This window comes from Scylla paramamosain, chromosome 8, assembly GCF_035594125.1.
Source record: "Scylla paramamosain isolate STU-SP2022 chromosome 8, ASM3559412v1, whole genome shotgun sequence".
In the NCBI taxonomy this organism is placed as follows: Eukaryota; Metazoa; Arthropoda; class Malacostraca; order Decapoda; family Portunidae; genus Scylla; species Scylla paramamosain.
This window is the reverse complement of record NC_087158.1, coordinates 11838300-11854038: the sequence shown is the minus strand read 5'-3', so window position 1 is coordinate 11854038 and position 15739 is coordinate 11838300. Positions and strand designations below refer to the sequence as shown.

General features: G+C 40.1%; 1 non-coding gene across 1 annotated transcript; it reads right to left on the bottom strand.

Annotated features, from left to right (window-relative positions):
- Positions 1 to 244: 244 nt before the first annotated feature.
- Positions 245 to 317, bottom strand: Trnav-cac (transfer RNA valine (anticodon CAC)). The gene has a single exon. It is a non-coding gene; the product is annotated as a tRNA-Val (tRNA).
- Between the last annotated feature and the right edge of the window lie 15422 nt (positions 318 to 15739).

The following is a 15739-nucleotide window of genomic DNA, read 5'->3' as shown; positions in this document are numbered from 1 at the left end:
TAGATTTTTGTTGCCCTTGGCCAGTCTCCTTCCTACTTAAAAAAAAAAAAAAAAAACCGTGAGAGCCTCGTGCTTAAAACTCGCCCATCTGTTTTTAAATGTAAATAAAACTGTTGTAAATTTAGAACCTGCTGTTTTGCAATGACGAGCTGCTCCAAGAGAGAAGTACCAAAGCATATATTTATACACAGGGAGAAGGGCGCCATCCCTCGCAGCCACGACAGCGGAGGAGGACAAAATGTTGTGTTTTCGCCCGGGATCGAACCGGGGACCTTGCGCGTGTGAGGCGCACGTGATAACCACTACACTACGAAAACGATGGAAGGGACGACTCGTTACAAGAAGCTTCATCCCCACTGCTATATACCACCACTACTAACACCACCATTACCACCACCACCATTACCACCACCACCACTACTCCACCTGTCAAAATCCCCACCTCTCTTCTTCTGCTCCTCCACCATCTGTCACCATTTATGTCAACCTCTCCCCTCTCCTCCCTCCCAGTCACCTCATCTCTCTCATTTCCCTATGTCAGACTCCTCTCCTCCTCCTCCTCCTCCTCCTCCTCCTCCTCCTCCTCCTCCTCCTCTTCTTCCTCCTCCTTCAATATTCCTCCTCCTCCTCCTCCTCCTCCTCCTCCTCCTCCTCCTCCTCCTCCTCCTCCTCCTCCACCTCTTCCTCCTTCTCCATCTTCCCTGGGCAGCTTTACACGCCCTTAAGTCTTCCCGTGAATGCTTCTGCTGTTTCCAGACAAACATCACATCGACACTTCCACTGCCAAATGTTTCCAGTGAAAATGTTTACTCACGCATAATTTTCTCCGCTCCTCGCTTCGCCTGGCAGCCTTAAGGGGAGCTCTGAAGGCCTCCGAAGGGCGTTATCATTTTGGCAGGCACGCCGAAGTGAATCTTGGAGTGTTATGGAATGGAAGTCGCCTGATTTTTCTTTTCCCTTTAATCTTCTGTCCCTTTAACGTCTCAAGATTTGCCCCGGAGAGATAGAAAGTGAGGTGACGCAAAAAAAAGATTGTCGTACATTTTTGCATCTTTATCAGGACCCGAGGTTAATACTCATGGCATCAAGGAATTTGCAGTATATTTTCTTTCTTTCTTTTTCGTCTTCTTTTTTTCTTCTTCTTCCAGGAAACTCAATTCAGACAGTCTAGGGAGTTTGTTTGCCTGTTTAATGTAACTTCCTCCAACATTCATTCCTTCCTTCACTCACTTACTGGCTCACTCCTCTCTTTCTTCCTCCTCCTCCTTTCTCATATTCCCTCCCTCGTTCATTCATTCATTAATTCATTCATTCTTTCTTTTCATTCATTCTTCGCTTACTGGCTCTTTTTCTTTCTCCCTGACTTCTTTCTGATTTCTTTACTCGTTCACTCCTTTCTTCCTTCATGCCCTCCTTCCTTCCTTCCTTCATTCATTCATTCATTCATTCATTCATTCATTTATGTTCTCTTTCCTTCTTTCTTTCCTTCCTTCCTTAATTCCTTCCTTCCTTCCCAAGTCTTGTTTATCATGCGTTTATCTTATCAGCTCTCCTCTTTCCACTTGGTAAACTGAACACACTTTTACTTCAAGACACACACACACACACACACACACACACACACACACACACACACACACACACACACACACACACACACACACACACACACACACACACACACACACACGTCTTGAGCACCACTTCATCCCCCAGCTGCTCCTCTTTTCTTCTGACACTCCCCCTCCTCCACATTTTCTTATTATTCAGCCGCCCCCCTCCCTCTCACCACCTCATCATCATCCTGTCGTCATTACCTTAAAACAATACACTCTTCATTCTCTCTTCACTTTCACCTAATACCCCTCATGGCTTCCTCACTTTACTCACTTTTCCTCGTCTGCTTTCCCCAGCTCCCCCGCTCTTCCACTCTCACCTGCCCCGCTCCACACACCTGTCGCCCTCTCCCCTCTTTTTACGCCCCACTAAACTTTTGAAACTTTAATATATTTTTTTTTTCTATATCGACATAGCTCTCCTATTTTTTCAGAGTAAATTTCCCTGAGAAACTAATGCTCTTTTTCTTCTTCTTCTTCTTCTTCATCATCTTCTTCTTCTTCTTCTTCTTCTTCTTCTTCTTCTTCTTCTTCTTCTTCTTCTTCTTGACGTAAAAAAAAAGTAATGTGTATGGTAATAATCTCGAGTCGGCTAGGTTTTCTTTTTATTGTTCGTTTGTGTTTCTTTTTTTTATTATTGTCATTTTCTTATTGGTGCTTATGTTAATTCATCCGTCTGTTCTTGAGTACTTCTTTTTTTCTTTTCTTTTTTTTTTAGCTCAGATTTTTTTTTTTTTTTCTTTTTAGCTCTTTGAAAAATTTTATTGTAAAAATTGATCCCCCTGTTAACCCTTTGCCTACTAATGACATTTTTTTTTCTTTTCGTATTCTTTTTTTCTCTTTTTTTTTTTTTAGCAACCTTAATCATTTTACGTAACAAAAATTAAACGACTTGAAGGTTTAAACTCCACTCCATTACTCGCGATTTTGGCTCTTGGTGATACTTTTTTTTTAAATTACGCTCTAGGTAGACTTGCATCTCGGCATTATACTCTGAAGACTGAAGGGAAGGTGTGGCAGCCAAAGGATCGATATTGTAGAGAACATAAGAACATAAGAAATAAGGGAAGTTGCAAAAAAACGACCAGGCTTACACGTGTCAGTCCCTGTATGAAATATACATACCTATTTCCACGTATCATCCCCATCCATAAACTTTTCTAATCTTCTCCCTAATGTCTTAGCACTAGCAACATGATTATTGAGTCCGTTCCATTCATCTAACACTGTATTTGAGAACAGTTTCTTCCTATCTCTTTCTTAAACTTAAATTTTAAACTTTAAATTTTTCAAGCTTGAACCCGTTATTTTTTGTCCTACCCTGGTTGCTGATCCTAAGAATTTTGCTTACATTCCCCTTGTTATAACCCTTATACCACTTAAAGACTTCTATCAGGTCCCCCTCTTAACCTACGTCTCTCTAAAGAATGTAAATTTAACAGCTTCAGTCTCGCCTCGTAAGGAATACTCCTCATCCCCTGTATCCTTTTAGTCATTCTCCTTTGTACTGATTCTAATAAACCTATATCTTTCCTGTAATGTGGAGACCAGAACTGCACAGCGTAGTCTAGATTAGGTCTGACCAGCGGCAAATATAACTTTAATATTACTTCGGCCCTTCTACTTTTAACACTTCTAAAAATTATTCCTAATACCTTATTTGCCCTGTTTCTGGCCTCTATGCATTGCTTTCCTAGACGGAGTTCAGAGCTAACTATAACTCCTAAATATTTTTCGTACCCTGAACCTTCCAGAGTTTCGTTGTTTATTGTGTACCTACTGTGTGGGTTTCCTCTACCTACGCTAAGTACTTTGCATTTGTTGATATTAAACTGCAGAGTGTTCTAGTAACCCTTTCACTGTAATGGTCCTCCCCTGTTACCATTAAGAGCACTTTAAAAGAAAAAAAAAAGTGTTTGCATGGACACAGAAAAAAAGGGAAAAATTGGTTAATTTTGTTTTCTAGGCTACAAAATAATTTAAGACACTATAAACAAACAAACAAACAAACAAACAAAAAAAATCTGCTGAAAAAAATGTAAATAACTAAGGGAAAATTTGTGTAGCTGTGACAGGCTTAATGTGATGTTTGCCTTTCTTCATTCGTGCAAGTTGTTGTTGTTGTTGTTGTTGTTGTTGTTGTTGTTGTTGTTGTTGTTGTTGTTGTTGTTGTTGTGGGATTTTCCTCTTCTTTCGTTTTTTTTATTTATTTATTTATTTTATTTATTTATTTTTTTTTTTTTTTGAGAGAGTGCGAATACGAGATTATATATTGTAATAGTTATCTTGAAAATTACAATATTCAGAACATCATTATACAAAATTAGCTGAAGGGCGTTATTTTATTCATATCCAGGTGTAGTTGTAACGTAAGCACTGCAAAATGCTCTCTCTCTCTCTCCTCTCTCTCTCCTCTCTCTCTCTCCTCTCTCTCTCTCTCTCTCTCTCTCTCCTCTCTCTCTCTCTCTCTCTCTCTCTCTCTCTCTCTCTCAATAGTATGCGCCTTCTAAACGTACTCATTTCCGTTATAATTTATGTACCGCGGCTCCAGAATGAGGCGAGTTCCCATTACCTTAACGGTCCACATCACCACTGCACCACCGCCGCCACCACCACCTGTCTCCCCCTCCTTAACCCTCCTTACCCTTTATGCTCCTACTTAACCCCAGTGAACTCTTCCTCTTCCCTCTTACGGCACTCCTAACCTCTATAATTCTTTCAAACTCCACGACACCTCCCTGATTCTCTTTCAACCGCATGAAGAGTGTCTCTGAACCACTGTTTTATTTATTCGAATATTTGTTTTACATATCTCGAAACATTTATAACTTTTCTTGTTTACTGAAACCTCATTTTAACACAAGAACAGAACGGAACATTTTTCAAATACTCTTAAATACCTTGACCAAGAAACCCTTCCTTACTTTCTCTTAATCCACTTCTAACCTCTCTTGAATTACTGAATTACCTCGATTTGTTGTTACTGCCTTAATCAGCTCTTAACTGCACGAAACTGTCTCTGAAACAATCTCGTATTTCTTAGAAACACATTTTGTATTTTTTTTAAACTCCTAACCCTCCCTCGCCACTCTTCAAGCATTCCTGAGCTCTGTAAATTATTCAGATCCCACTTTATCACCACAATTATCTCTTAACCGCATGAAACTCTCTCTGAAAACACTCATGAATCGCACTTGTACATTTTTTAACACGTGGCTACGTTTTGCTCACCTCAAGGAGCTTCTAACCTTTCTTTTAATTATTTAGACTACTCTCTCATTCCACTTCATCGTTTTAACCCTCTCTTAACTACACTAAACCCTTTCTAAACCAATCTCTCTCTCTCTCTCTCTCTCTCTCTCTCTCTCTCTCTCTCTCTCTCTCTCTCTCTCTCTCTCTCTCTCTCTCTCTCTCTCTCTCTCTCTCTCTCTCTCTCTCTCTCTCTCTCTCTCTCTCTTAATAACGCTACTGGTGTCTCCATCCCCGTGGCCAGGACAATTTACACTGCCTACATTTGATCAGTCGTTGACTATCTCTTCCCTGCGCTTGTGCAGCTGCCCAAATCTACACTGGAGCCTCTGGAAAAATTCCAGAACACAGTCATGAGACTCATCTTAGGCTGTCCCATGTCCACCAGGATAGTCAACATGCTGCATGAGCTTGACCTCTCTCCACTAATTGAAAAGATCCATGCAAATGTCACCTATTTCACCGTCAAGTGCCTCCATTTCCCCCATCTCTCCTGTCACTATTCGCAAGTCATCAGGACCTTCCTTCAGCCTCATCCCCGCCTGCCTCGGCTGCAGCCCGGTGGCCGTGCTCTCATCAAAACTGTCTGCTCTCAGCTGCAAAGTTTGGACATCAATGTTCCTGTGGCTGACATTTTCCCTCCACCTCCACCCTGGATGCTGCCACTCCCAATGGTCCACTTCACTCCCACCTACAAGGCTCACCCTCCCGTCCTGCAGAAACAACTAGCCCTGGACGCCATAGCATCGGTCTCGGCTACCATCGTCACGCCACACCACCTCTACACAGATGGGTCTGTGCAGGCGGACGGCATAGCAGGGCGTGCAGTTTTCTCTCCTGACGCGGCACCTCCAGCAGAGGGCTGGGTTGGACGTCGGCTGCCGGCTCAGTCCAGCTCCACCTTTTGTGAGTTGCACGGCATCCTAGATGCTGTGAGTCTCCTCTGTGAAAGACGCCTCAACGGTGTTGTCATATGCGACTCCCAGGCAGCCCTTCATGCCCTTTCTTCGCCAAACCCAGTCTGTCGTCATCTGGTTAACAGGATCCTGACGGCCCTGGCCTTGGCTCATGACCGATTGTTGGTCATTAGGTTTCTTTGGATTCCCTCCCATGTCTCGCTAGCTTACAATGACACAGTGGATCGCCTGGCTAAAGCTGCTTGTGGCTTGCCTGCCTGCGACGCTGGCCCTGCCCCCTCCCTCCGGTGCCTCAGGACCAGGATCCGAGCAGCCTCCCTACTCTCTACTGCCGACAGGACTGCCGACCAGAGGGCGGCCAGTGTTACTATTCAGCACTATGATGCCTTTCGTCACCATCGCTTCAAGTATCGACGTCGGGGGCTATGGGTGAGGAGGCATAATGTGGTGTCGGCGCGGCTGCGGCTCGGCTACCGCCCTCTGTGGCAGGTGGCTGGCTTGGGAGACGAGCCTCACTACACCTCCTGTCCCCTGTGCCACTCTCCCAACTCGAATCACTTGCGCCACTACTGCCTGGACTGTCCTGCTGTGGGAGACCTGCTCCCGCGCGAACAGCCTCTCCTCGCCGTGTGCCAACATCTGCTGCAAGGCGACCATCTAGACCTCATGTTAGCCCAACACCCACAGTTTGGCGGCTGTTAGCAATCAGTGTCTTTCATTTTACCACCCCTCAACTCTTTATGTCACCTTTTACCTTTAGCATTCTTAGTTTTTCACTGTTGTACTAATCTTTTATTTTGTTGTTTATTTTTTATTAATTCTTATTTTATTCTATTATGTTTATTTATTTCTTGTTTTCTTTATTTCTCTATTTCTTTGTTTATTTTCCTTGTTTATTATATTTATTTCTTTATATAATTTTCTTTCTTTATTGATTTTCCATGTTATTATTATTATTATTATTATTATTATTATTATTATTATTATCTATTTATTATTTTATTTTTCATTTATTTATTTTTTTTCTGTCGTTACTGTTCTAACTACACTTGTTTTGGTTATTGTTCTTGTTATTGTTCTTGTTCTTGTTACTGTTATTATTGTTCTTATTGTTCTACTATTGTTCTTCTGTAAACTTCTGTTTTTTGATCGTATGTATAGTCTGACGCCTGCCTTGTGCGCAATAAATTTATCAAACAACAATTCTCTCTCTCTCTCTCTCTCTCTCTCTCTCTCTCTCTCTCTCTCTCTCTCTCTCTCTCTCTCTCTCTCTCTCTCTCTCTCTCTCTCTCTCTCTCTCTCTCTCTCTCTCTCTCTCTCTCTCTCTCTCTCTCTCTCTCTCTCTCTCTCTCTCTCTCTCTCTCTCTCTCTCTCTCTCTCTCTCTCTCTTTTCCGAAGCTTCTATACAAATCTATTGCGACGTCTATCTAATAATCCAACTTTGTGTCTTGCTAGTCTCTCAATACTATCTTGTTATGTGTTATTTGTAATTTTCAGCAGATAATTTTGCTATAGACTTCCGTGGTCGTCTGATATGTTTTTTTTCTTTCTTTGTGTTCCTTTCATCTGTTATAATCTATCTGAATCATTCCCATTACCTTTCTGAACTATTTCGAAGCCTCTGAATCACTGAGGGAAATTTTAATGTATTCAAACAACAGTAAATGTCTTTTTTTCTCTCTGTTCCCTCTCAACCCTTTCCAATCAGTTTAATTTCAAAGCCATATGACTCCGTTAACGTGGCGTCTTTAAATCACTTAGTTTCAAATCCACACCCTCCACACCACCATTAAAGTCCACTTGTCTGTATATTTTCATTTATCTATCTATTTGTCAGTTAATCAATCTAGCTATCTCCCTGCCTGTCTGTCCGGCCGGCTGGTTGCCTATCTGTGTGGCTGATTGGCTGCCTGGCTATTTATTTGTCCGTCTATCTACTCATCTATCCTCCTATCTATTTATATCTTTCTCTAAACCCAATCCATCTTCCACCTACGTTTCCTTCCCTCCTCATCTTTATTCTCCGTATTCCTTCTCACTACTCTTCAGACTTGTTCACAAAGTTTCTCTCTTAGTTTTCATGCAAGGTATATTCTTAATTAATATATAAAGTTCAGCTGCTCTTTTCCATTTCATTTATTTAGGTACATATATTTTGTTTTTCATACACGTCTGTGAGAATATGGTAAATTACAATTTTGAAGGAGTAGGCTCTCAAAAAATAAATAAGGTATAATGAAATAAGCAAAGAAAAGAAAAGAAAAGAAGTGTGCACAAATAGGAAAAAAAAAGGACTGGAAACTATTGTGGGGTCATTAAAGAAAAAAAAGTTAATTTACATTTTAGTTTCTTGAAGGTATGTTTATAATTATCACTACTTTTATTTCAGAAAAGTTATAAGAAAATGACAGGTTTTGCTGCACTGCCACATCTCTTTACCAAGAATGTGGTTAGCTTGAATAAGTCTCCCAGAAATATGTTATATAATCCTTTGTAACCTTATGTAACTCTCTCTCTCTCTCTCTCTCTCTCTCTCTCTCTCTCTCTCTCTCTCTCTCTCTCTCTCTCTCTCTCTCTCTCTCTCCTCCTCCTCCTCTTTCATCATCTTCTTCTTCTTCTTCTTCTTCTTCTTCTTCTTTTTCTTCTTCCATCCCTTTCTCCCTTCCCCTCTACCTCTCCTTCCTCTTCGTCGTGTTATTACCTGTCAGACTTCGAAATTGAAACATTAGAAAAAACCTACAAGTGTCTAAAAACTTTCGTTTTTGGGTCACTGGCCGAGGAGGAGGAAGAGGAGGAGGAGGAGGAAAAGGAGGAGGAGGAGGAGGAACGAAGGTGAGGAAAAAAAAAAAGGAGACGAAAGAAGAGGAAGGAAGAACAGGAAGGAGCAAGGGAGAATATTAAAAAAAAAAAAAAGAATTAGGGCTCGAAAGAAGAAGAAAAACAGAAACCGGAAGAGAGAGAACAGGAACGTAAAAGATGAAGAAGTTATGTATATGAAGAGGAAAGAGAGGAAGTGTGAACAAAAAAGACAAAGACAGATGTACCTCAGAGTGTGCTGCTTTCCTCTCATTCTACAGCAGAGAAGAAGGAGTAAGGGGAGGAGGAGGAGGAGGAAGAGGAGGAGGAGGTAATGTTCCCTCCTTACTAAAATCATATAATGTACCTATAATGAGACTTTTACGTGATTATTTTTGGAATTCCTGAGAGAGAGAGAGAGAGAGAGAGAGAGAGAGAGAGAGAGAGAGAGAGAGAGAGAGAGAGAGAAAGAGAAAGAGATTGTTTATTCAGCACTAGGTAACTTTAATTTCCAAGTGTCAGTTCCCAGTAAAGCGTAACTGTATTTAAATATTTTTGTACCATATACTAGTGTGTGTGTGTGTGTGTGTGTGTGTGTGTATTTTTGGTGTATATTGTACATATTTTTTCTCGGGAAGACTCGAAATTCTGGGATTTTGTTTCTTTTATTAGGGAATATGAAAATTCTCTCTCTCTCTCTCTCTCTCTCTCTCTCTCTCTCTCTCTCTCTCTCTCTCTCTCTCTCTCTCTCTCTCTCTCTCTCTCTCTCTCTCTCTCTCTCTCTCTTTTAGTCTTAGATTTAACACAGTACCTTACCACAAACGGACTCGCAATCCCCAACAATGTATCTATACTTCCATCTTTTTGTTCTTCCTTTGTATTCGCTTATGTGCCTCCCTTCTCTCCCTTTCTGTTTTTCCTTTTGTCTTCGTTTGTGCACCTCCCTTCCCTCCCTCATCCTGCCTCTCCCTATCTCTCCCTGCCTCACTCACACCCACGTGGGCTTTATCAATGAGCCCCAAAGCTAGTGAGGCGTCAAGCAGCCTTTTTTTTTTATGTATGTTTGGGGGGACGCAACGTGACACATAAGCACAAAGGGGCCTGTTCTGTATTGATTCCGTCACTAGTAATGGGATCTGTTGCGCTTTGGTATTGTATGCTCCTCTTTTCTTTCATGCTATCGTCCGCTATTCCCATATACTCTCTCTCTCTCTCTCTCTCTCTCTCTCTCTCTCTCTCTCTCTCTCTCTGGTATGTCTTTCTATATCACTTTCTTTAATGATGCGTCATTTCTTAAGATCAGTCAGTTAATCAGTCTGTCAGTCAGTCAGTCAGTCAGTCAATCAGTTAGTCGTTCAGTCAGTCAGGCAGTAAGACGTCCAAAAAGTCTTTCAGTCAATTCTTCAGCCAGTAAGTTGTCTAGTCAGTCATTGAGCCAGTGAGCCATCTAATCAGTCAGTCCAGCCATCTCTTTCTCTCTCTCTCTCTCTCTCTCTCTCTCTCTCTCTCTCTCTCTCTCTCTCTCTCTCTCTCTCTCTCTGGGACTGGTAAACACACCCGCAGCATCACAATGAGGCTGGCAGGTGATGGGTGTCTATGGGTGTCTTTCATTCGATGCCTTTATTAACGTCCAAAGTAAAATGCTCCTTTGTTGTTGTTTTTTCGTCATGTTATCATATTTCTGTATGTAATTTGGCTTTTTATTAGTATTAATATGTCGTATTTCTTTCTTTTTTTTTTTTTTACTTTATCTGTCAGTATATTTTATATTTTGCTCATCGTAGTTTTTTTTTTGCTACTTTACCGTTTCATTACATTTTCTTTCTTTTTTTATTATTTATTAATGTGTATTTGTCAATCTGTTTATCTGTTTGTCTAATTATCTGTAATTATCTATGTTTATTTGTTACCTTATCTCCCTGTCTGTCTCTCTGTCAGTCTATTTACGTGTCTGTCTGTCAGCTACCTCCACCAATAAAACTTGAATTTGCATACACACAACAACATCCCTATTCACGCATCCCAAAGCCAGCACGTCATTCACAACATTCCATACTTGCTTCTCTCCTCCCCGTGGCGTGCTGGTCTGGTTTATGAGGCCTAGAGAAATTCACGTGAAAGGAGAGGAGTGGAGAGGGAAGATCCTTAAATAACTTGCCATTGTAGTACATCTCAGGGATTAGCTCAGATTATACCGGGAGTCTGTATGTCTGTCTCTCTCGCTCCCTTACACTCTCTAAAGGGGACTGCACCACCAGGGTTCACTTTGCTTCCCTGGGTCGCTGTTAGATGGCGTTAGGTGCTGATGCAAGGTTTTTTATTTTATTTTTTATTTTTTTTAAGTGTACATTGATCCATCCTGGTGTGTGTGTGATGGACTGCATGATTGGTTGATGGATGGGTTTATATTGGTTAAGTTAAGTTTTGGAGGTAAATAATTAATGCAATAACTGACTTAAAGGGTTGTATTGATTGAATTTATGGGTCTAGATACTTTTAGAAATAAATGATTAATTGATCGACTGACTGAAGGATTTGTATTATTTATTTTTGTGAGTCTGACTAATTTTTTAGGTCGATGTTTCATTCACCGAGTGAATTAAGGGTTTGTATGTGTGAGATCAATGTGTCTGACTACTTTTGTACTTGATGATGCAAATAAGTAATGATATGACTTAGTTATGGGGACTGGAATGTTAAGGTTCTTTTCTCCTTCTCCTTCTTCTTCTTCTTCTTCTTCTTCTTCTTCTTCTCCTTCTTCTTCTTCTTCTTCTTTTCTTTTCTTTCTTCTTCTTCTTCTTCTTCTTCTTCTTCTTCTTCTTCTTCTTCTTCTTCTTCTTCTTCTTCTTCTTCTTACACTGCAGTGATTTCATGATTTAATAATTCGTGGTATTGAGATCAGTCTGCCTTAGTATTCTTTTTTCAGAGTAAATCATCATGTTCCAGCGGGGTGTTAAATTATTTACCCCTGGACATTTTTTATTCTTAACTTCCTATTGTTGGTAAAGTTACTCGTGGTGAGTTTTTGTGATTTTCAGGTGACTGTCAAAGGTATATATATATATATATATATATATATATATATATATATATATATATATATATATATATATATATATATATATATATATATATATATACACAGAGTTCTAGGATTAGGGTGTGGCGTGTACGAGACAGTGTGTGTCTTCTACGTGGTACACGTACACGGCTGCACCCAGGCAAGAGACTGCCGGAGGCAGCTCGAGGGACGCTTGGTGCCTCAAAGAGTGCCGACAGCAGAAATATTGGCGGGTTAACCGCACTCACGGTACATGAATATATTCATAATCATAGTTCTCTTATTACATAAATAAGGCAAGGGAAAAATACTTATAACTAAAAATACATTAGAGATTAACTGTGAAGATTAATTAGGTAGCATGATGAAGGTGATGCCGATTATATTATTTATCGATGGTAATATATGGACCACGGAAAATTCCACGGAGTGTGTGACGCAGGACGGGATGACCATACCAGCCCCACTTACACTCGCCAGAAGTAACTCAGTATTTGTATATGATTCGTAAAGACGAAATGAACGAGCGAATTGTGAAGAGAAGAGAATAGTTTTGCATCATACTTACGTATATACCAAGCCATGTACACTGCTTAAATTAACGGAAGAATTTTGTGTGTCGATAACTCTGTGTGTGTGTGTGTGTGTGTGTGTGTGTGTGTGTGTGTGTGTGTGTGTGTGTGTGCGGCCCTGGCCTCCCAGGAGCTATGCTTCACCACCGCCAAGGTCACACAGCGCATTTTCCAGACTTCCAGGACCTTATTGCAGCCTCCGCCACGCCCCTTATTGCCCGGGCGGCGAGGGAAACGACTCACAGCACACACACGCACATACACACACGCGCACACACACACGCGCGCTCACACACACACACACACACACACACACACACACACACACACACACACACACACACACACACACACACGAGAGAGAGAGAGAGAGAGAGAGAGAGAGAGAGAGAGAGAGAGAGAGAGAGAGAGAGAGAGAGAGAGAGAGAGAGAGAGAGAGAGAGAGAGAGAGAGAGAGAGAGAGAGAGAGAGAGAGAGAGAGAGAGAGAGAGAGAGAGAGAGAGAGAGAGAGAGAGAGAGAGAGAGAGAGAGAGAGAGAGAGAGAGAGAGAGAGAGAGAGAGAGAGAGAGAGAGAATAGTTTGCTTCATAATGGAAAGAAAACATGAGTCCCGCCTCAAAATGAAAGAAAAATGGGAACTAGTACGTCTCCGTTTTCTTCGTAATGAAAAATTAAAATGTGAAGTTGAGAAGGAAGGCGGCGGTGGTGGTAATGGTAGTGGTGGTGGTGATATTATTACTACTACTATTTTTTTTTTCTTTTTTACTTTATTACGTTAGAGTGAATTCAGGTTTATTAATGAAAGAATTTGTGACGGTGGTTGGAATTGCTTCCTACTGCTATATTTGCCATGTTTTTTTCTTCTTTCCCTCTACATACTCCTCCTCCTCCTCCTCCTCCTCCTCCTCCTCCTCCTTGTCGTCGTCGTGGGCGTGTGTTGCGGAATATTTTGATATACGTGAGTAGAATATCATGGTCCGACAACAACAACAACAACAACAACAACAACAGCAACAACAACAACAACAAAAATAGCAACACAACAGCAACTACAGTCCTGGCAGATTTCATGGGCTAAAAATATTAATAAGATTTAAGAAGAGGGATTTCATTAATGTGATTCTCTCTCTCTCTCTCTCTCTCTCTCTCTCTCTCTCTCTCTCTCTCTCTCTCTCTCTCTCTCTCTCTCTCTCGCCGCGGTAATTTTGCATGCATTATTCATGTATTTGTTTACTTATTATTGTTACTATTTTTTTTTTCAGAATTATCGATATTTGCAATGAATCTTTTTATGAATCAAATTAAGTTGTGCTCATCACTTTTTAACGTAATTAATAAATGAATATGTGTTACATTTATAATATATTTACGTTTTTACTCCAGTCTGAAACACGATGTATACTCTCTCTCTCTCTCTCTCTCTCTCTCTCTCTCTCTCTCTCTCTCTCTCTCTCTCTCTCTCTCTCTCTCTCTCTCTCTCTCCCAGCTACCCTTCCCGTCTCAGCATGTCTGCACTCCTGTTTACTGTTATATATCTCAGCAAAAATATAATAATAATAATAATGATGATAATAATAGTCATTATTATTATTATTATTATTATTATTATTATTATTATTATTATTATTATTATTATTATTATAATTATTAATGTTATTATTATTATTATTGTTATTATTATTATCATTATTATAATTATTATAATTATTATTATTATTATTATTATTATTATTATTATTATTATTATTATTATTATTATTGTTATTATTATCATTATTATTATTATTTTTATCAACATCATCATCATTATCATTATTATTATTTTGTTAGGTTCGTTTCCCTTTCCCCTCGTCCTGTGTTGTGTATTCCGCTTGTGTTGTTTTTACATACATAATACATAACATTTTTTCTTCTTCCTTTCCCTTTTATGTATATTGAGATTGTAGATCTGTCCGTCTGCTACGCGAAAGAAACAGGGTAATATCGTTAACTAACTGTGTGTCTGTCTGTACGAGTATGTCTACCTATGGGTCTGTTACCTGAGAGATACAAAAAAAATATTATTACATAACTGTATGGCTGTCTGTATGTCTGTCTATGTGTTACGTAAGAGATACAAAGGAATATTATTAACTAACTGTATGTCTGTTTGTGTGTCTGTCTGTGTGTTACGTAAGAGATACAAAGGAATATTATTAACTAACTGTATGTCTGTTTGTGTGTCTGTTACGTGAGAAATACAAAGAAATATTATTAACTAACTCTAAGTGTGTGTGTCTGTCTGCATGTCTGCTGCGTGAGAGATGCAACAAGGAAATATCATTAAGTAACTTGAACACAGGTGCGAGACACATTTCTTATGCTATACCTTCCCTTTAATTCCCTTCCTGCCGCCGCTTCCTGAGTCTTCCTCCCTCCTCTATCCTCTTTACTCTCCCCTCCCCTTTATTTCCCCTTCCTCAGCATCCAGTGAACGGAATCCTTGTAATATATCTCTTGCTATCACCGCCCGACATGCCCCCACCTCCCCCTTCCCTCCTCCCTCTCCTCTTCTCTTCTCAGTCCTTCATTATTATTTATCAGGAATTATATCTCTCCCTCTGGTCCTTTTGTGATGAATTAATCTGACACTCGTACACGTTCCTGTGATGTTTTTTTTATCTTTTTTTTATCTTTTTTTCTTTCATCTGTCTATCCGTCCCTCGCCTCCCTGGTCGTGTTCCATCTTGTTTCCTTGTTTCCACTTTCCCCTCAGACTCTGTTGTTTTACGGAAAGGAGAGAAGAGGTGGTTTATGTAATCTTTTCTCCTCCTCCTCCTCCTCCTCCTCCTCTTCCTCCTCCTCCTCCTCCTCCTCCTCCTCCTCCTTATCTTTTTCTTCCTCCTCTTTCTCCTCTTACAGATGTTTCCTTATCCATCCCTCCCATTTCTCTCTTTTTTTTTTTACTTGACTGTTCACTTAATTGTTATCTTTCCTTTCTTTTTTTCTTTTCCTGTTCCTCCTCCTCCTCCTCCTAAAGATGTTTTCTCTTCTATCCCTTCCACTTTTCCTTTTTTTTTTTTTTACTATTGTTCACTTAGCTGTTATGCCTCTTTCCTTCTTCCCTTATACTTCCTTGTTTCTATTTCTTCTCCCTTTCTTATTCCCCTTTCCTTTTCCCTTTACCTACTTTATTTTCCTCCATTCATTTATGTTCTTCCTTCTCCTCCACTCTTCTTTTTCTTCTTTTTTCATGCCTATTCTTTTTCCTCCTTTTCCACTCTGCTCGAGTTCCTTTTTTCCTTTCGTTTTTTCTGCCATTACAGTTTCCTCCCCTAGTTTTTTACTCCATCCATCCGTTTATCCCGCTTCTTCTTCCCTTCTGGTCTTTTCCTCTTCTTCTCCTTCTATTTTTTCCTCCCTAATCACACCCTTATCCCTCTTTTCTATCTCTCATAACCCTTTTTTTTTTTTTATTCATTCCAAAGTCAAGCCCTTATTGCCCCCACTTACTTCTTATTCCCTTTTAATTTATTTTTTCTTTCTTCAT